A 22,807-nucleotide genomic window follows, 5' to 3' on the forward strand; every position below is an offset into this window, starting at 1 on the left:
TTGCTGCTTTATTCTGTGTACAATGTTTTGTTTCACAGAATCTACTGCCCTTTTACAACTAGCCCACCTAGTGTCAGATAGCTTTTTTAATGTCAGGGCTGTTTCCTCTAGCTCATTCTCCTGTTGGTCTTCCTGCAGAACTTTCAAGCGAGGCAGACTGCTTGTAAGGAAAGTGTACAGTGCCTGAAGTGTACCAATAAATACCCTTCCTTTTATGCATGAGTGTGCAGCATCAATCAGCACAAGGTTTAAATTGTGCAGTCTGCGCACAACAGTGAACATATATAGCTGTGGGTGAGACTTCTTTCACAAGTGCTTGCAGTCCAGCAATACATCCGGGCATAGTGCTTGCACCAGCATACCCTTGCCCACGGATTAAGGAAACATCAAGTTCCAGGTGCTCTAAAGTCGAGGCCAATTGTTTATAAAAGTCTGCCGATCCTGCTCCAGGAAGTTCAGCAAATGTTACAAAATGTTCAGCTGCATGACCAGATGATGTCACATATCTAAAAGAGAAAGAAAATTGATCACCTCTGCTGACATCTATTGTAGAGACAACAATGACACTATAAAATGTGGTGGTGTTAACTTCTTAAAGGATAACGTGCATTGTCGCCTTCACTAGTGCACTAATGAAATCATTCGGAATGTCATGGCTCAAGTAGGTTTCTTTTCGCTTACCATAAGCAATATGATGTGCTAAAACATTCTCATACTTGGACAAATGTCCTTCATTGGACGTCCTCCCCAATCCTGCATGCTCTCTGTGTCCACTAAGAGGCATCCCTTGCTTGGCGAGATGCAATATAGCATCAAGCAGTCGCCTTAGAACACCACGGTTTTTCTCTATCTGTTCCCTTTCAACTTGTATTAGTCAGAAACAATAGTTCTATATTGGCTAATTCTAAATGTGGCTGTTTGTAGCTGCTGTTCAGCTTCACAGTGTATCTTGGAATGTTCATGCATTACAATGTTTTCTGTTCCTTTTTTGAAATTGGAAAAACCACAGCTAGGATCCGACCAAACCTTTCAAAAAGTGCTCATATGTTTATCATTAAATAGCCAACATGCAAAGCAAAAAAAGACAGTTACTTCTAGGAGAATACACTAACCGCGGCCTTACTACAGAGAATCCCCCTGCAACTTTTTTTTTATACCACTCTTGGCTGAATCTTCGAAGATTGGAGTCATATGGACTTTCTTATAGCCATCTTTTAATCCAGGCTGATATGGACCAGCTGCAAGAAGTGTTTGAACTAAAGGTGTAGACAATGCCCTGCTCTGGAAGGGGTATGCATCTGTTGGGTAATCTTGCTGCATGTCAAGTGTGATCTGCATTTTGACAATCCTACTGCATTCCGCAATGTCCTCGGTATCCATGTCTTGTACTACTTGTGTGCCAACATTGGTATCTTCAAGAGTTTTAGCTCAATTAGCAGTTGTGCGAAAAAGCATAATTTCAGGCTGGGTAACAGTGTCTGTTGAGTGATCAGGAGTCAGACCCTCTGCAGATTCAGTAGAGCATTGTGGACGCTCAGGAATGTCAGTGCATGATGGGTGATCTGTGGAATGTATCGTGATAGGAGAAGCAGTAGACATATGTTTATCACCAGAAGCATGAGGGACAGAATGAAGGGGTTTTTCCTGCTGAGTTCTGAAAGTTTAGGATTGAAAGAATCTTGTAACTACAATAACATCATTCAGCGGTTAAAAACACTGACACTACTTGAATGGGCAATAACGTACCTTTGTTCCTTCCTGCTTGTCAATGGAACGTTTGGGCTGGATCTTGAAAGCGGACAAAATATCTTGGGATGATTTTGCTGCATCAGCAAGTTTTTGTTTGCTCACCTGTTTTCGTCTTGTGGCACCAGACATTTTTGGTTTGGCTGATGATTCTGGATTCATGCTGTTGTTCTGCAGAAAGAGAAGGAAAGCAGCACAGATTGGTGCATGTTTTAATTAAGTTTACACCGCTAACTTACCAATGATTCAAGTTGAACTGCAACAAGAATGACATTCTCTAATAAATTGATGAACTAAACCGAATGCAAAATTCATCATTGAACCATTGCCCGTGGGGAAATGAAACATCTGTCTCAGAAGACGTTTCGTCTTCCATGGTAATGCATTTAACGGAGTTCAATTTAATTTACATGGCAAATAAGGAAAACAACAGACTCTAGGCAATGTTGGTTTGTTGTGGGACAAGTGGGCACGGGCCCACACCCTCTGCCTTCCTAAACCTGCAATGTGTGGGCCTGTTTATTTGATAAGTTACTTCACCATGCGGCTAGTAGTTTTGACCAGTATTACTGAATAAATATTCTTTAAAATGCACAGTTCGCATCATATTTTATCCAAAAAAAACTCTCCCTTGGCAGGCTACTCAAACAGGGGTTCAGAAAAGGAATGAATTGCCATTTGCATTGCAAATATGTCAGCACACCATCCATCCAATTGAGCAAGCGACGCATGGTAAGGTGCATCCTGTGCAGTAGGCAAGGTCACATAGTAGACAGACATCGCATCATCCCGGCTAAAGAGGCAGCAGCCGCCAGCCCATACAACAGTGGCAAGAGGACAAGGCAACAAGCCCAGCAGCCACTCACCAATGCAGAAACACCAGACAAAGCATGACAGAAAGTGGGTCTCAGTTTGATTTTATCAAACGGAGCGGCGCATCAGTATGGGATTGAGGCAGGAGCCTATCAGTAGCCTATCAGCCTTGTCTGTCCAAAATTAACACAGGCACACTTTGCTCCCAACATCAAAACAGGTACAATACTGATACAAATGTATTTGTGTAAGGTCTGATTTTTGGTTTCTAGCTGGGGCTGGGCCGCCTGGTGACTGGGGGAAATAAATGAAAGCATTCTACATCACTCAATGCAAAGCTGCCTGCACCCACACCACCCCCAAGCCAACACACAGGCGGGCAAGAAAGCTTGCAATGCAATTTGCTGCCGCAACATCGTGAGGAAATCCAATTGGCAGGGACACACTGGCTCAGAGTACATGGTGAGAGCAAGAGCTCAGCTGCTGTGCAAGCAAATTTATAACATCAGGTGAAGCACCTCTACACCCCAAAACGCTATGATATGGGCGGCTGATCCGGGTGAACTAAAGGAACGCAAGGCAGTAACCTCCACAGAGGATCCTGCCAGCCTGCAGTACCACCTGTGCCATAATTAAGATTTGGTCCCTTTGGCTTGCTATGCTTTACGAAGGTTTTCAAATTGAAAGTTTTTATCACGTGTTTTTCAAGCCATCTTAATAACGGACTCAATGCTTCTAAAAACACTGTCAGGTGCAACATTTAGCCTCGCAGTGTCGCACGCATGGTTTTGCGTCGCAAATTCGCACAAAGGATTGTTTTGAAGTTGATTCTTCATGGCGAATACAAATGCTGTATGTCCATTTTGTCACCTTTGCTCGCCTACTATATGAAACCATGAATACGAGGTGTGTGGTGTACCTCCTTGACGTCCCTCACCTGGGGGTGCGTGAGTACCATGTGGGTAGTAACACTTATTAAGAAGAGCTCAAACATGGTCCATCTAACTGAAGCTCTATAAATGAGATCCTCATGAAGCAAGCTTGATCGCTGCCAACACATTGAGATGCCCAGGAGGACATTGTGCTAATAGTTGCGGTTGTCTGATGGCAAAGGCTGGCAATCGTGTGAGTCCACTGCGGTACCTTACCATATCATAACAATACTTGTAATAGGAGTTACATTTACGCGTTTCCAGGCTCAGACTAGCCCAGACTGGCCTATAGGGAAATATGGCAATGCCTGAACCAAAAAGGCCAAATGTTAGTATGGGCCCGTTTTTTTGGCCAATGTGGGTCAGTTTGATGAGTTACTTCACTATAATGTGGCTAGTAGTTTTGACCATTGTTCTTGAATAAATGTTCTTTAAATTGTGCAATTTACATCACATTTTATCAAAAAACTCCCCCGTGGGAATGGGTACCAAATCAATCTGGCACAAAAGGAATGAATGTGGGCCCCTTCAGCCCGAGGCAATGTTATGCCCCAGTCCAACCCTTCAAAACAGGCCCAGGGGCTGTTGCTGTCCACATCTAGTCCATAATGTTCAACGGTCAGCACTCAGCAGTGGGGATAGGTCCCCGCGGCAAGCGCCCAACCCGCTGAGCTAAGGCAGCATGGTAGCGAACCGTTCCAATGGGGCAGCCGCACGTCATGCTACCATAAAGGGGTTGGGGGGTGGGGTGGTCGTGGTGTGCTGTGCCCCTCTGGAGAAAACAGAGGCTCCTCTACGGCAATTGGCAACACAACTGAAACAAACGGAAGAAAACACAAAAGAAACGAAAGGCAAAGCTGCTGGAGGCTTTAACAAATCCTCACAGATAGTAGCAGTGCCGCACAACACTTACTTGTTAGATTGCTGTTGTTATCCTCTCTCTCTCCTCCGATTTCGAATTTCCAATTGTGGTTCCCGGGCTGGTAGTGGCACTTACTGGGCTGTCCTCATCCCTATTGAAAGACCCTAAATGCCCTCATAGAGTGACTAGCCCTAGTCTGCGCTGATGTGCCGCCTCTCTAGGGTGAAAAGACCCAAGGAACTCTCCCTGACTGTCTACCACCTCAATGTTAGTACGCAACCTCATAACTAATATACATAAATAAATAGTACTGGACTGGTGCAATTCCTTTGTATTCATCTGATCAGACTATTCACAACAAATAGAAGAGCACACAGGCATATATTTTATGTCCATGCATAGATATTCATTGTGACACACCTGTAGACACTTGTTTCATTAGACTAATGTCAATGCTCATCTGACTTAAAACAATATGTGAACAATGTAAACCAATGGGAATCAGGCTTACATACACCATCCACAATGAGCTAGTGTCACACTGCTCATTCGGATATTTCTAAAAACCACAATTTTGCATGGATGAGCTCAAAATCCTTTTCCTCATTCCAAATTGGTCAACCGGTTCCAGTGGTACTCAGCTTCTTAAACCACCTTCTTCAGGACAGAAAAACATCTGGATTAGCTTCCAGATCTTCCAATTGCTTCACTGTATTGCCAGAACAATCTGCACATGAAATTTGTGCCTGCGTTCTTGTACTTGCCACCCGCACATATTCGGGGATGGATGTCCTTGTCATTAGTTGTGCAAAATGATTGTGCCCCATCAACTTATTACTGGTTAGCATCTAGCGTGTCAACACCATTTCGCCATGGTAAAGCCTCCCCGGAAGGCTCGGAATCAATGTTAGTCCACCACCCGGCAACTCGAGTGGTTCCTCCTAGCTGCGTCCTCCGACCGGCACACTCGATATACAACAGCATGGCCAGTCCCGGCACAACGAGCAGGCAGCAGGAGGTCTGGCACTTCGCCTCCATCGACGGACGGCTGCACAGCACAGTCTCTCTCTCTGTCTGTCCAGGGGCAGGCAGCGCCGGGTGTCAGGCAGGGCCAGGTCATGCCAGGCCAATGAGGCACACACACAGGGCTGGGGAGTGGGCACTGGCAGTGGGCACAGGGCAGCAGGCTCAGGCTGGCTCTCAGCCACTCACACACAGAGTCTGAAAGTGGTGTGCGTCCTAGCAGTGAGCGGTCCTGCACGTCGACTTGTGCAGAGCGTGCTGCGTGATCGTGATGGTGGCAGGTGGACTACTCCCAGACACTTGTAATTCTGCTGGCCGGATGCTAGCAACTTGCAACTTTGTAGCAAATGTGCCTGGCAGTCCTGGAGCGGGCTCAGTCACGGCTCCAAATAGTCTGGCCCACCGGGCCCAGGCCTGGGTGGTGAAATCCAATCGAAACTGCAGAGTTGAGTCTAGTGTCAGACAGTATTGCATCATAGTGTGATTTTCCTTGCAATGCACTGGCAGCAGCAGCACTGTCATTATCACTGCAATGTCATTGCGCCAAGCGATAGTGCCACCATAGTGAGATTTTGATAACTGCACGAGCGAGGTGAGTGCCGGGAAGAATCACGGGCTGGCCTGGCTGCAGCCGGAGCCTGCCTGCTTGCAGGTAATGATTATGCACCATGGCACCGCCAGGCACAATGTCTACAGCACCAGCAGCACCTGTGACCGGTCACCTGCGTGACATGTGTGCACTCCACCATCTCAGGTCGGTGATGCCTGCCGCTCGTCCTACTAGTAACAAGAGAGAGACTCTCTAACCTGCATGATAAGAATAGGGGTGGATGGATGGATATCCCTCTATTTTGCAATTGCAAAGTAAACGGAAGGGATGTGGGTGGGATCATCAGATCATCATTTCCAGCAACCTGGCAGGCTGTGGCAGCAGGCTACTGTCTAGAAGGCAAGTGAAGGGATTGAAGGGGCCGGAGGGTGAGTTTGGGAACTGAACTTCAATCAGGGTCTCTAGCACCATCCGGCGCTGCTGCACTGCAGACAACTACTTAGCAAGAGAAATTGAAAACTAGTGAATTGAATTTAGAGACAGACAGTCACACATTTTCATTTTGGTCAGTCTTCCATTTTCCAATCCAAGCTTCTTTAGCCCAATTGCCAAACACATTTCTGCAAGTGCAAAGTAAACTAAGTTTGTACACAGAACGTGTGTGTGTCTGTGTGAAATGTATTAGTTTGTCTTTCAGTTCCACATCTCATCATGGATGGATTGAATCATTACAAATAATACAGAATGGCTCCACCACTGAAGGGCAATGGATACAAACGTGCATCTAAGTCTCCATCTCATCCATATCTCCACAGGATCTACAAAATCATTCCCTAGGCTGCTAATTTCAATTAATTATTTCGTGGGCAATACATTCGAATAGAACTTTGAAAACAAAGAGCGATTTTTGTACCATGGGGATTTGGAGAGATAAAGAGGGATCAGCCCGGATATTTCACTTTGAGGCCACGCCCCTAAACAATGTATAGGTTGAAATAGTATCTCTCATTATACACCAGTCCCATCTACATCATTTTCTCTTTGTTGAACCTGGATTATCGACCAATTCAAGATCCAATCAAAGCTAATAGAACTTTGCTATTTTGTATAAATCACTTTAAGACCTTACAGGAGCCATGAATGGTCAGCGTGTCTGAATCAACAAACAAGGAATCTATCGGCAGATTTATTAGCTTGCAATAGCTTAATAACTGATTCCAATCGACCTTGGCTTGTAATGAGGTTAAACCTAACTCATAGCGTAAAACACGAGCAAGAACGCAGTTTTGGAATATTAATACTTTTCCCCACAGCAAACTCTCAAGATGATCTAATTCAGCTCTCGTTAGCAAAGTACTCTAACCCATAAATAATATTTGCAACCACCATACCTTGATACGATTTGATAGATGGAAGCAATGAGAACCAGCCATATAAGGAATTATTTTTTTCATTTGTGCTGCAAAGTTCAGAATTCTTGATCTCAATTTCTCAAATGAAACAGTCTCACAAACACGTTGGAAGAGTATACATTTTAGTAACTGTCATCCTGCACAACAAAAATATGATACGGCCACCAAGCTGCACTTCAGGACGTCTCTTGTAATTAAATCAAACAGCGGGTTAAGATTATTATGTAATGAATATCCCAAAGAACTAGTGCCATACTTCCCGAAGGTATTTAATCAACTTGTCTGCTGTGAAGTCAGGAATAAAACCAGGACACAAGGTTGCAATGTTTTTGGTTAAAGACTTTTATTGAAATCAAAACGGTTGGGAAAAGGCCTCTAGAACCCTGCTCTGAGAGGAATTTCCCTACCTAGATCCAAAAACTGAGGATCTGCCTGTGTCCGGAGGTCAAAATCAAAACTGTCCTTGTGTCCAAAAGGCCAATTTCGACCCTCACACTATAAACTAAAACTATAATGTGAAAAGGGAAATGTCTTTAACCTTAGGAGTTCACAAAAAGAGTTAATAAAGGAAATTTGAACAGCTCCAATATAACATTTCCCCAAGGTCGAAGAGTCTTGGTTCCCGAGGGTGACTCTCTTCACCTGGGTTCTTCCTCAATACAAATGATTCTTCAATACAAAAGTTCTCCAAGGTCAAAAAGCCTCGGCTCCAGAGGGTGGTTCCCTTCCCCTGGATTCTGCCTCAATGCAAATGATTTGTCAACACAAATGTTCACACAAAGGTTCTCCAAGGTCAAAGGGGCCTTGGTTCCAGAGGGTGGTTCCCTTCCCCTCGATTCTTCCTAATACAAAATTATTCTAGGTTTAATAGTTCTTTGTGTCTTTCTTGGCCCACAATAACACTGTTATTCACAAAGCTGCTCAGCCTTTTGCTTTCCACGTCTTTCAAAGTTTCCTTCTTGTTTAGCAAACACAATTCTATATCTTTTCTTGTACATTTCTGTAGATTTGCAACCGCCTATACGCTCCCATGCCAGGTCTTCTTATGCACTCATGATTGCCTGGTATACTCTCCTGCCAGGGCCTTTGGTATTCACACACACACCTGTAATTGGCTGGTTTACGCTCCTGCCAGGACTTTTTATATTCACACGTTATCTTATGACTTCTTGTAGATCTGTAACTGCCTGGTATACTCCCCTGCCAGGACTTCCTAAGCACTTGTGATTGCCTGGTGTACTCTTTGACGGGGCTTTTGAAATTCACACACACACTTGTAATTGCCTGGTTTACTCGCCTGCCAGGACTTCTCCATTTCACACGTGGTTCCTCTTTCACTTCCACAATTGCCTATACCTCTCTTGGTATCTTACATCGCCTTGATACATCAATCGTTTCAGGTTCTCGCCAGATTTGCGTCCCAGACATTCATATATGACTGGGGTCCTAACTTGCTATATGCCTTCTTGATTTTCAATCAGTCTCTTTATTTTCTCTGTTTCTGCGGCTTAAATATTATACTTTGTATTTGGCACGGTTGCCGAAACAACCTGGGGTCACCACTATGCCTGGGTTGACTCACTGGCTCTGTGTGGCATCTTCGGTCCCGTTCGTGTTTACGCAGCAACGTTTTACTGTCTGTGTGCCACTCTGGACTGCTCTTTCGTCGTTCTGGTTTCTCTCACAGCTTTGCTTCTGCATGCCTATTCTGCTCTAAGTCCCGGTCGGCCAGTGGTCTTCAAACTTTATTGGCCTGGTCCCCCCAAAAATTCTGAATGGACCATAAGGCCAAATGACTATGAACTATTGTGCGCTGTCACCCCACCCTACTCCCAGTATAGTCCCTGGGCTCCTCCACCTGCCCCCATCACTGTCGCTGGGCTCCCACATCGCACTCCTACCCAGTGCCTGGGTTCTCCCCACCCCACCACAGACCCTGGGCTCTCCCCACCCTGCTCCCACCACTATCCCACGGTTCCTCCCCATCCTGCTCTCACCACAGACCCCTGACTCCCTCCCTCCCCCACCCTGTTCCCAGCACAGTCCCAGGGCTAGTGGCGGCTGGTGATTTTTTTAAATGGAGGCGCATAAATATTTCCCCTAAGTATGCCATAGCGACCGAGCGTAGCGAGGGAGACTGAACCAATCAAGGGGGGGTTTGGGGAGATTTGGGTGGGTCCCCCCCCCAGAGAATCCCCCCTGGGAATTCTTTAAAATAATGGGTTAAAAGGTTTCATTTTAGAGCATACTTAAAAAAATTGGGTGAAAAGCTAAACAGTTTGTAATTGGTGCTGGGGGGCACAAGGGAGAGGCATGGAATTTCTTCTGGACATCTATGATAGATATCCAGTAAAAAGTTACCATCCCTGTCCCCTAGGTCCCACTGCGCCTAATACATCTTCACAAAATCAATGTGATTATGGGTGTATGCAAGGTGTTGGGGGGCCCAGGGGGAAAGCATGGTATTTTTGACTGGACATCTAAATAACATCCCTGTCCCTTGAGCATCACAGCGTCTCAGAAGGAGAGCTGATTTTGGCAAGTGGGTAGGGGTTTGTGCAACCCTCCTTCCCCCCACTTGCCAAAATCAGCTCAATGGACCAGCACAAACACACACACGCATTCACACAGCAAGCACTCTATCATTCACCTGAGCCCCCACCATTATACACTCACTCATAACACAAGCATGCACACATCCATACACATATTTAAATAAAAAAGAAATGAACATAAACGTATCTTCTGCCCCGGTCCGCAGGTTTCCTCCCCAGCGCCCAAGCTCCTGCATCATGAACACGAATCGCGAAGCAAGAGCTTCCTGGTTCCTGCAAATGCGTGCAGGGGCCTGAGCGTGAGTGCTGAAACGACCCACACTAGCCTGCTCTGTCTGTATGTGCGAGGAGGCACAAGAGCCCCCCCATGCACATACAGACATGCAGTTTCCCAGCCAGCATTTCCAATGAACTATGTAAGGGTGGCAAAGCAAAACGGCCCAAGCCTTGCATGGCTCATTGAGCATGTGCGGCTGGGGAACTGAACTGTCAAAGGGAAACACTGTTGCCCTTTGACAGTTCAGCAAGCCCAGGAGCGCACCCTCAGCTGGAAAAAGCATCTGAGGGAGTGCTCAGTGTTTCACTGTGCTGGCTCCTCAGCTCCTCCATAATGGGTGAGGTGGGCCACTGGGTCAACACCCCCCACCCATTATGGACGAGCTCCCTGCTTTTTCTTTCCTCCATAAAAAAATGCTTTTTAAAAATAATGTTTACAATTATTTTTATTTCTGGCTGGGATCACGCATCCACCCCCTACCCCAAGTGAGACTGCTCTCCTCAGTGGGGCACGCCCCACAGTTTGAAGATCTCTGCACTAGATGCAAAACCTGTCTGAGATTGTCACCAGTCCAAACCTAATTGCTCAGTGTCTGTGAGTCCAGAAAGCAGCAACTAAAGCCTCAAAATCAGTATATCTGTGTACATCTTTGCATATGCGATTAAAATATCTATTGGCAATAGTAGGAAGACCACAGCCCACTGTATTTGGCGCTACACCAAACAGCAGCCTCCAACATTGAGCCTTTGGTCCCTCCTGTTTGCAAAAAAGAGTTGATACCTCTGCCGGAGTTTAGGCCAGAACCACATTCATTTCCTTGTAGAAAACAGCCGTTGAGCCCTCAGGCCCTGGTGCTTTATTTAGTTTACACTTATGTATCTCCCGCAGACCCTCCTGTGTTTGTATAGGGCTCACATGGCCAGCTCTCTGCAAATTACTCAATTTAGAGAGATTCACCCATCAAGAGATTCTTCTTGAAACTTGTCATCCACGGGTTCCACCTGATACAATGGGCCTCATTATAGGTTTGCCTGTCCGGAAACAAGGGTGCCGGTAAGCTTACTGCCACCCTTGTTTCCGGACCGGCAAACTACAAGTCTGCCTGTGGGAACCACTGTGCCGGACAGGTCTGACCGTGGCGGGCGCAGAGGCCACGGTAGACAGACTTTTCACAGGGGCACCGGCCACTGCTCCCGTGTCCCCACTCTCAGGCGTATGGGGATTTAAAGAATTACCGGCGCCTGAATTTTCGCCCCCCCCGACTGGGAATGAGCTGGTGGCCCTGGGAGGTCAGGTGCCGGTAAATTATTCTGGGCCTCATTCCGAGATTGGGGGTAGTCATGGCGCAATTTGTGCCATGACTGCCTCCAATAATGGGTCCGGCACTGGTATGGTTCAATGGGGACTTACCGGTGTAGTCCGACCTTTGCGGGACCGGTAAGTCCCCATTGAAAAAGCCATTCCTCATTCCCATTTGAGCCCCCATAGGGCTCAATGGGAATGGGGAAGGCGCTAATAACGGTACCGCAATTTGTGGTACCGTTATTGGCTCTGATTTCCCTTAACGGGTCCCATCCATAACGCCTGGTCAGACCAGGCGTTAAAGGAGGGACCCACTAAGGGAACTCGTAGTAGGGCGGTAAGGGATTACCGGCACCGGTCTTCTTACCGATGCCAGGTATCCCTTACCGCCCCACTCGGAATGAAGCCCTCTGAGTCCGCCAGCAACCTGCCGGTAGCATCGGCATGGTTACCGTTGGACTCGGAATGAGGCCCAGTGTTTGGTAAGTTTTGCTATGACTACAGAGCCCATCCAGTGTCTGCAATGTACGCATGAATTAGTCTAATTTAGCCATACGCCGACAGACCAGCATTCCAGCTTGTTTGTTACCATGTCCATAGAACGTTCACGACTGTCTGTAATTAGCCGCACACGGGACACCATTTTGCTCAGCAAAATTCTGTTAGTTGACAAACACTCAGGTTGCAATACATGACCAGAATATAAGCAGAGTCTTTGTGTACTGACAGCCAAACACTTTGATTTTAGGAGCATCTTAAGAGAATACATTGAAGAAAGGATCTAGTAGGGATTTCAGAAGAGAGTAGAAATATGAGTCGCTCATCAATATAAGCAATCGTCATTGAGAAGGTGAAACCAAAATATTTTGTAATCGACAGAATGGAGTGACCCGGAAGGATGGACCCCCAAAACAATCGGTCTTTTTGGTACTGAGGGAATGTAGCACATTTTTTGTTTGCAGAAACCGGTCAACCCATGGACAGGAGAAAATCTGTGTATCATTGGAGTGATTATTTAGAATAATCACTATTTTTATAATTATACACACGCGTAGGGTAGTAGAATAAATCGTTAGACTCTGTTAGGCGATCCTCTGCACACCAGTCCGCTACACACCAGAACACTGCTCACATTTCCCCAACATCTCCTCCCACGGTTCGAGGCTCAGGTGATTCGGTGAACCCAAAGGACCGGAAACTCCGTACTAGCTATGGTGTACGGGCTCGATTGCAACCCTTTCTGCATTGGCAATTGCCTGGGAGAACGTACAGCAGAAGGGGCGGTGTTACGTCTCCACGTTGATCACGTGATCCAGAGTGGCGTTCCTCACGTGACCTTGGTGGACGTCACGTGACCCAGAGACGTCACATGACCCAAAGACGCACAGTATAAAGATCTGAGAGACAGAACACTCATTGCTTCTCAGCTGTCTTCAGACTCTGTTTGGCGTTACGCATTGCTCCACTGTTGTCTTTGTCTTCGGATTCCCCTTGTACCTTTGCTTGGAACTGTTTACCTGTTGCCGGACTTTGGACTACTTCCTGACTTGTCTTTGGATCATCCTTTGGTACTTCACTGAACTCCTACGCCATTTCCCTTCTGGGGATTCAAGTCACGCCCTCACTCCTACAGGTGGCTGTTCCTACATCCACGCTATCTTGCGGGCCTACTATTTCAGGGACTGCCGCATCATCTGAATCTCGAACCTCTACTAGGTTTCCTGGGTTTTCCTAACACCCGATAGGTAAGACCATTTAGATCCTTGGTTTACTGTATATGTATTGTAGTTGCCTGGTACTTAACCTCGTTCCTTTTTGACAGCAGCATCGGTGTTCCAGAGGTTCCGTGGATCTGGGAAGTCATCTCCCACCTGTGGCCTCAAAGGTCGTACAGCGGGTTTCTTTAGTTCCCCTGTACGTCACTTGGGGACGGAGGTCTCATCGGTCTACACGACACTCAAGTAAGAACAGACTCTCCCTTTGAATGTATAGGGGTTTTAACCAAAGGTTGTCTATGTGTTTTGGGTTTTTGAGTTTGTCGGCCAAGTAGATGCACGGCGATCGGAGCGTAGAGCCGAGTTGGGGGTTTCTTCCCATCCTACACTTGCCAGTACTCCTGCTTCCAGTACGGAAGAACCTATGCAAGTGGGAGGTTTACGTAGCCCTATTACAACATCGGAGAGGGAACGTAGAAGGGTGGATAATGCCTGCTTTTATTGTGGCACCACGGGACATTATGTGAAAGAGTGTCCTCGACGTCCCAAGAAGAGTCAGGTTTTTCGGACAGCTCGACCTTAGATCCGGAGAGCAGGTCGAGTGTTCAGTCTCCATCTCCGGGTACCTCTCTTGCCTTTGCTCGGGTTCAACCCGTCTCTGTAAACGCTACTCTATGTCCCTCTACAGGCCTTCTTCATGCAGTCACAATCATCATTGATTCAGGTGCCACTGGAAATTACATAGACATTGCGTTAGCCCATTCCCTCAATCTACCTTTAGTGGTAAAAACCCGACCTGAACCTGTTCAAGCCGTAGATGGTTCTGAGTTAGTTTCTGGTCCTGTTAGACACCAAACTGCACCTCTCTTGTTGACCATACAAGATATTCACACAGAGACCTTATGTTTTGACTTAATCACCACACCTCAATTCGGTATCATATTAGGGATACCATGGTTACGTGAACACAATCCATTGATTAATTGGCAATCAGGCACTGTGCTCTTCGAATCCGAGATCTGTCAGAATTATTGTCTCCCGACCCATCAAACAACTGATACTCCTTCTCGGGCTTTGGGAGCCTTAGCTCAACTCACGCTGAGTGTTGATGGATCTGAGCTTGTGACTCCACATACAGTTGGGGGGTTGGTGTCTGGGATACCATCGGAGTACAAAGCATTCGAATCAGTTTTTGATCGTGGCTCTGCTGAGGTACTACCTCCGCATAGACCATACGACTGCCCAATCGAATTCATCCCTGATTCCTCTATTCCTTCGGGCAGGATTTATTCTTTATCTCCTTCGGAGGAACTAGCATTGAAAGAGTATGTACAGAACGCCCTTCTTTTAGGACACATCCGTCCCTCTACTTCACCAGCGGCAAGCCCTATATTTTTTGTACCTAAGAAAGAGGGGGATTTACGTCCTTGTGTGGATTATCGACGTCTTAATGCCATCACAAAAAAGGATAGGTATCCAATTCCGTTAATCACACCCCTTCTGGACCACTTATCACATGCTTCTGTTTTCACCAAGCTTGATCTGCGCGGCGCATACAATCTAGTACGCGTTTGCGAGGGTGATGAGTGGAAAACTGCTTTCTGTACTCGTTACGGCTTGTATGAATACCTAGTCATGCCCTTTGGTCTGTGTAATGCCCCGGCCACATTCCAACGCTTTATGAATGACATATTCAGGGATATTTTGGATGTATACATGGTTGTGTACCTGGACGACATCTTGATCTTTTCTCGTAATCTTGATGACCATGTAAAACATGTCCGAGAAGTATTATCCCGTCTCAGAGAACATTCCTTATTTGCCAAACCTGAGAAATGTCAGTTTCATAAAACGTCTGTTGAGTTTCTGGGATTTCACATTACTCCGGGAGCATTATCCATGAACGATTCCAAGGTCAGAGCAGTCTTAGAGTGGCCAGTACCTCAAACACTCAAGTCATTACAGTCCTTTTTGGGCTTCGCCAACTTCTATAGGCGTTTCATTTCCTCCTTTTCCACAATCGTTGCCCCGCTCACGGCCCTGACCAGCCCTCAGGTACCCTATCGTTGGCAAAGAGAACATCAGGAGGCTTTTGAGGCTTTGAAAAACGCTTTCACTACCGCACCGGTGCTCCAACACCCCAATCCTGATCTTCCATTCATAGTTGAGGCGGATGCCTCTTCTTTTGCTCTCGGTGCGGTATTGTCCCAATCATGTCCTACAACAGGCAAATTACACCCAGTGGCATACCATTCCCGTAAGTTCTCCAGTACTGAGACACACTACACCGTTACGGAGAAGGAACTCCTGGCTGTCATGGACGCCTTTCGTGTTTGGCGCCATCATCTTCTGGGGGCTAAACATCCCATCACTGTATACTCAGATCATCGTAATTTACAGGATCTGGCTTCATTGAAGTGCATTAATAGCAGACAGGTTCGGTGGCATCTTTTCTTTTCCTCTTTTGATTTTCAGATTACGCATCGTCCTGGAACTTCACATGGTAAAGCAGACGCCTTGTCGCGTTCCCCAGGTGGGGTCCAGTTGCCAACATTCCCCGACACTGTTCTCGGAAAGAGTCATGTAATTTGCCTCTGTACACCCTCATTGTCATTATTAGACTCGATCCGATCCTGGACTAGCATTCATTCCGAACAGTTGCGAGAATGGGACCCCGTGTATTCTGATGGTTTGCCTTTCGTGCATGAACGTCTGTTCCTTCCCACACCTGACACTCGTAATCTGGCCCTTGAGTGGTCTCATGATGCTCCTTTTAATGCCCATCCCGGTCAGGAGCGCACTTTAGATCTTCTCAAGCGCTGGTGTTGGTGGCCCTCTATGAAGCGCGACGTGGAGTGTTATGTCAATTCGTGCGCAGTGTGTGCTCAGGCTAAACATCGGAGAGGCCGACCGGTTGGGTTGCTACTTCCGCTTCTGGTACCTCCCAGACCTTGGCATACACTGTCTATGGATTTCGTTACCGACCTCCCCAAGTCACAAGGTTTTGACTCCATCTGGGTAGTGGTGGACACGTTCCCTAAAATGGCTCGTTTTGTTCCTTGTAAGGGTATTCCTTCGGCTCCGGTCTTGGCGGACTTGTTTTTTGAACACGTGTTCATGTTATTTGGACTCCCTTCGGTCATTATATCCGATCGAGGATCACAGTTCACCTCTCGTTTTTGGAGGTCGTTGACTAAATTGTTGGGCATTGATACCAGGTATTCTTCGGCCTATCATCCTGAGACTGATGGGCAGACGGAAAGGACAAATCAATCCATGGAGCAGTATCTTCGCTGCCTTATATTGCAACACCAGACCTCCTGGTTGGCCGTTATACGGCTTGCTGAGTTCGCATACAATAACGCGGCTCATTCAGCTACAGGTTATTCGCCTTTCTACGCCCTCTACGGCCAACATCCCAAGGTCTTGCCGGTCCCCGATGCTTCTCTTTCTTCGAATCCTGCGGCCACGACATGTCTTGGGGATCTGTCTGCTATACATGCTAGTACTGTGGTCCATCTCACTGAAGCAAAGGCTTCTATGAAGGCCCGTGTGGATGAAAAACGTCTAGCTGCTCCTCCTTTGGTGGTGGGTTCTCGGGTCTGGTTGTCTTCACGTCATCTTCGCCTAGTGGGTTGCCGGAAATTGCTGCCTCGTTTTGTCGGCCCATATGTGATTTCTCAGGTTGTTAACCCGGAGGCGTTTCGTCTAGTGCTTCCTAGTTCTTGGCGTATCCATCCTGTGTTTCATGTCTCCCTCCTCAAGCCTTGTCCCGACTCTGTCCGTCTCCGTACCCCTGTTGCGCCGGTGTCCCTAGCCTCTCCTGATGTCTTTGAGGTGTCGGCCATTTTGGGGTCCCGATGGTTTAGGGGTAGGCTCCAGTATCTAGTGGATTGGAAGGGTTACGGCCCGGAGGAGCGTTCTTGGGTTTCCACCTTGGATCTAGATGCCCCTCGGTTGGTGGCCCGCTTCCATAGGGATCATCCGTCCTGCCCACGGGGTCGTGGGCCGTTGGGGAGGGGCTATGTTAGGCGATCCTCTGCACACCAGTCCGCTACACACCAGAACACTGCTCACATTTCCCCAACATCTCCTCCCACGGTTCGAGGCTCAGGTGATTCGGTGAACTCAAAGGACCGGAAACTCCGTACTAGCTATGGTGTACGGGCTCGATTGCAACCCTGTCTGCATTGGCAATTGCCTTGGAGAACGTACAGCAGAAGGGGCGGTGTTACGTCTCCACGTCGATCACGTGATCCAGAGTGGCGTTCCTCACGTGACCTTGGTGGACGTCACGTGACCCAGAGACGTCACATGACCCAGAGACGCACAGTATAAAGATCTGAGAGACAGAACACTCATTGCTTCTCAGCTGTCTTCAGACTCTGTTTGGCGTTACGCATTGCTCCACTGTTGTCTTTGTCTTCGGATTCCCCTTGTACCTTTGCTTGGAACTGTTTACCTGTTGCCGGACTTTGGACTACTTCCTGACTTGTCTTTGGATCATCCTTTGGTACTTCACTGAACTCCTACGCCATTTCCCTTCTGGGGATTCAAGTCACGCCCTCACTCCTACAGGTGGCTGTTCCTACATCCACGCTATCTTGCGGTCCTACTATTTCAGGGACTGCCGCATCATCTGAATCTCGAACCTCTACTAGGTTTCCTGGGTTTTCCTAACACCCGATAGGTAAGACCATTTAGATCCTTGGTTTACTGTATATGTATTGTAGTTGCCTGGTACTTAACCTCGTTCCTTTTTGACAGCAGCATCGGTGTTCCAGAGGTTCCGTGGATCTGGGAAGTCATCTCCCACCTGTGGCCTCAAAGGTCGTACAGCGGGTTTCTTTAGTTCCCCTGTACGTCACTTGGGGACGGAGGTCTCATCGGTCTACACGACACTCAAGTCAGAACAGACTGAGAAGCCATATAGTCGTGTCAGACAATGCAGGGATCCACGGAAGAACCCATAGCTGCTTTAGTCCAGGCAATTACAGTATTAAGGGCAGATATGGCCGCCGCGAATACAGTGATCCACCAAAGGTTAGACTCCATACAGAGTGTTCAGCATTCCCTTCCTGCAGACCCTGAGTTCGGAGACGCTAGTTCCTCAACCACACCTCCTCCCTTGACTAATACCACAGTCCCAACTCCGGTGATCCTCCCAACCCCTTCCCCCCTGGCCGCTCCTGAACGTTTTCAAGGTGACCCCAAGAAATTCAGGACCTTCATTAACAAGTGCAAGTTACATTTTTTGTGCAGACCTTTGTCCTTTCCTACTTCCACTGCTAAAGCTGCCTTTGCCCTTTCCCATTTAGCCGGGACAGCTGCCGCTTCGGCTAATCCTCTGTTGGAGAATAATAACCCAGTCCTTTATGACTTTGATCTGTTGGTTCTAGAAATGTCTCGAGTATTTGATACCCGACACAAGGCACAGTCTAGGGATTTGGAGTTGTTAGAACTAACCCAGGGTAGAAGGACCTTGATAGAATACATCACCCGGTTCAATCAATTAGTAGCTGAAACATCATGGCCAGAAAACAAGCGGGCAGTTGTCTTTTATAGAGGGTTGAGTAACATAATGAAAGACGCTTTAGCAGTGATCCCTTCTATGCCCACACAGTATCAGGAACTAGTTGATCTTGCACTACAAGTAGATGCACGGCGATCGGAGCGTAGAGCCGAGTTGGGGGTTTCTTCCCATCCTACACTTGCCAGTACTCCTGCTTCCAGTACGGAAGAACCTATGCAAGTGGGAGGTTTACGTAGCCCTATTACAACATCGGAGAGGGAACGTAGAAGGATGGATAATGCCTGCTTTTATTGTGGCACCACGGGACATTATGTGAAAGAGTGTCCTCGACGTCCCAAGAAGAGTCAGGTTTTTCGGACAGCTCGACCTTAGATCCGGAGAGCAGGTCGAGTGTTCAGTCTCCATCTCCGGGTACCTCTCTTGCCTTTGCTCGGGTTCAACCCGTCTCTGTAAACGCTACTCTATGTCCCTCTACAGGCCTTCTTCATGCAGTCACAATCATCATTGATTCAGGTGCCACTGGAAATTACATAGACATTGCGTTAGCCCATTCCCTCAATCTACCTTTAGTGGTAAAAACCCGACCTGAACCTGTTCAAGCCGTAGATGGTTCTGAGTTAGTTTCTGGTCCTGTTAGACACCAAACTGCACCTCTCTTGTTGACCATACAAGATATTCACACAGAGACCTTAAGTTTTGACTTAATCACCACACCTCAATTCGGTATCATATTAGGGATACCATGGTTACGTGAACACAATCCATCGATTAATTGGCAATCAGGCACTGTGCTCTTCGAATCCGAGATCTGTCAGAATTATTGTCTCCCGACCCATCAAACAACTGATACTCCTTCTCGGGTTTTGGGAGCCTTAGCTCAACTCACGCTGAGTGTTGATGGATCTGAGCTTGTGACTCCACATACAGTTGGGGGGTTGGTGTCTGGGATACCATCGGAGTACAAAGCATTCGAATCAGTTTTTGATCGTGGCTCTGCTGAGGTACTACCTCCGCATAGACCATACGACTGCCCAATCGAATTAATCCCTGATTCCTCTATTCCTTCGGGCAGGATTTATTCTTTATCTCCTTCGGAGGAACTAGCATTGAAAGAGTATGTACAGAACGCCCTTCGTTTAGGACACATCCGTCCCTCTACTTCACCAGCGGCAAGCCCTATATTTTTTGTACCTAAGAAAGAGGGGGATTTACGTCCTTGTGTGGATTATCGACGTCTTAATGCCATCACAAAAAAGGATAGGTATCCAATTCCGTTAATCACACCCCTTCTGGACCACTTATCACATGCTTCTGTTTTCACCAAGCTTGATCTGCGCGGCGCATACAATCTAGTACGCGTTTGCGAGGATGATGAGTGGAAAACTGCTTTCTGTACTCGTTACGGCTTGTATGAATACCTAGTCATGCCCTTTGGTCTGTGTAATGCCCCGGCCACATTCCAACGCTTTATGAATGACATATTCAGGGATATTTTGGATGTATACATGGTTGTGTACCTGGACGACATCTTGATCTTTTCTCGTAATCTTGATGACCATGTAAAACATGTCCGAGAAGTATTATCCCGTCTCAGAGAACATTCCTTATTTGCCAAACCTGAGAAATGTCAGTTTCATAAAACGTCTGTTGAGTTTCTGGGATTTCACATTACTCCGGGAGCATTATCCATGAACGATTCCAAGGTCAGAGCAGTCTTAGAGTGGCCAGTACCTCAAACACTCAAGTCATTACAGTCCTTTTTGGGCTTCGCCAACTTCTATAGGCGTTTCATTTCCTCCTTTTCCACAATCGTTGCCCCGCTCACGGCCCTGACCAGCCCTCAGGTACCCTATCGTTGGCAAAGAGAACATCAGGAGGCTTTTGAGGCTTTGAAAAACGCTTTCACTACCGCACCGGTGCTCCAACACCCCAATCCTGATCTTCCATTCATAGTTGAGGCGGATGCCTCTTCTTTTGCTCTCGGTGCGGTATTGTCCCAATCATGTCCTACAACAGGCAAATTACACCCAGTGGCATACCATTCCTGTAAGTTCTCCAGTACTGAGACACACTACACCGTTACGGAGAAGGAACTCCTGGCTGTCATGGACGCCTTTCGTGTTTGGCGCCATCATCTTCTGGGGGCTAAACATCCCATCACTGTATACTCAGATCATCGTAATTTACAGGATCTGGCTTCATTGAAGTGCATTAATAGCAGACAGGTTCGGTGGCATCTTTTCTTTTCCTCTTTTGATTTTCAGATTACGCATCGTCCTGGAACTTCACATGGTAAAGCAGACGCCTTGTCGCGTTCCCCAGGTGGGGTCCAGTTGCCAACATTCCCCGACACTGTTCTCGGAAAGAGTCATGTAATTTCCCTCTGTACACCCTCATTGTCATTATTAGACTCGATCCGATCCTGGACTAGCATTCATTCCGAACAGTTGCGAGAATGGGACCCCGTGTATTCTGATGGTTTGCCTTTCGTGCATGAACGTCTGTTCCTTCCCACACCTGACACTCGTAATCTGGCCCTTGAGTGGTCTCATGATGCTTCTTTTAATGCCCATCCCGGTCAGGAGCGCACTTTAGATCTTCTCAAGCGCTGGTGTTGGTGGCCCTCTATGAAGCGCGACGTGGAGTGTTATGTCAATTCGTGCGCAGTGTGTGCTCAGGCTAAACATCGGAGAGGCCGACCGGTTGGGTTGCTACTTCCGCTTCTGGTACCTCCCAGACCTTGGCATACACTGTCTATGGATTTCGTTACCGACCTCCCCAAGTCACAAGGTTTTGACTCCATCTGGGTAGTGGTGGACACGTTCCCTAAAATGGCTCGTTTTGTTCCTTGTAAGGGTATTCCTTCGGCTCCGGTCTTGGCGGACTTGTTTTTTGAACACGTGTTCATGTTATTTGGACTCCCTTCGGTCATTATATCCGATCGAGGATCACAGTTCACCTCTCGTTTTTGGAGGTCGTTGACTAAATTGTTGGGCATTGATACCAGGTATTCTTCGGCCTATCATCCTGAGACTGATGGGCAGACGGAAAGGACAAATCAATCCATGGAGCAGTATCTTCGCTGCCTTATATTGCAACACCAGACCTCCTGGTTGGCCGTTATACGGCTTGCTGAGTTCGCATACAATAACGCGGCTCATTCAGCTACAGGTTATTCGCCTTTCTACGCCCTCTACGGCCAACATCCCAAGGTCTTGCCGGTCCCCGATGCTTCTCTTTCTTCGAATCCTGCGGCCACGACATGTCTTGGGGATCTGTCTGCTATACATGCTAGTACTGTGGTCCATCTCACTGAAGCAAAGGCTTCTATGAAGGCCCGTGTGGATGAAAAACGTCTAGCTGCTCCTCCTTTGGTGGTGGGTTCTCGGGTCTGGTTGTCTTCACGTCATCTTCGCCTAGTGGGTTGCCGGAAATTGCTGCCTCGTTTTGTCGGCCCATATGTGATTTCTCAGGTTGTTAACCCGGAGGCGTTTCGTCTAGTGCTTCCTAGTTCTTGGCGTATTCATCCTGTGTTTCATGTCTCCCTCCTCAAGCCTTGTCCCGACTCTGTCCGTCTCCGTACCCCTGTTGCGCCGGTGTCCCTAGCCTCTCCTGATGTCTTTGAGGTGTCGGCCATTTTGGGGTCCCGATGGTTTAGGGGTAGGCTCCAGTATCTAGTGGATTGGAAGGGTTACGGCCCGGAGGAGCGTTCTTGGGTTTCCACCTTGGATCTAGATGCCCCTCGGTTGGTGGCCCGCTTCCATAGGGATCATCCGTCCTGCCCACGGGGTCGTGGGCCGTTGGGGAGGGGCTATGTTAGGCGATCCTCTGCACACCAGTCCGCTACACACCAGAACACTGCTCACATTTCCCCAACATCTCCTCCCACGGTTCGAGGCTCAGGTGATTCGGTGAACCCAAAGGACCGGAAACTCCGTACTAGCTATGGTGTACGGGCTCGATTGCAACCCTGTCTGCATTGGCAATTGCCTTGGAGAACGTACAGCAGAAGGGGCGGTGTTACGTCTCCACGTCGATCACGTGATCCAGAGTGGCGTTCCTCACGTGACCTTGGTGGACGTCACGT

General features: G+C 47.6%; 1 long non-coding RNA gene across 1 annotated transcript in view; it reads right to left on the minus strand.

Moving 5' to 3' along the window:
• Nucleotides 1–1,751: 1,751 nt before the first annotated feature.
• Nucleotides 1,752–22,807, minus strand: part of LOC138574740 (uncharacterized) — a 91,647-nt gene continuing 70,591 nt past the window's right edge. Inside the window, exon 3 of the long non-coding RNA XR_011303941.1 lies at nt 1,752–1,917. This is a non-coding gene — a long non-coding RNA (uncharacterized lncRNA). The remainder of the gene's footprint in view (nt 1,918–22,807) is intronic.

This window comes from Ambystoma mexicanum, chromosome 1p (assembly GCF_040938575.1).
Source record: "Ambystoma mexicanum isolate Mex_15411 chromosome 1p, UKY_AmexF1_1, whole genome shotgun sequence".
NCBI classification, from domain to species: Eukaryota; Metazoa; Chordata; class Amphibia; order Caudata; family Ambystomatidae; genus Ambystoma; species Ambystoma mexicanum.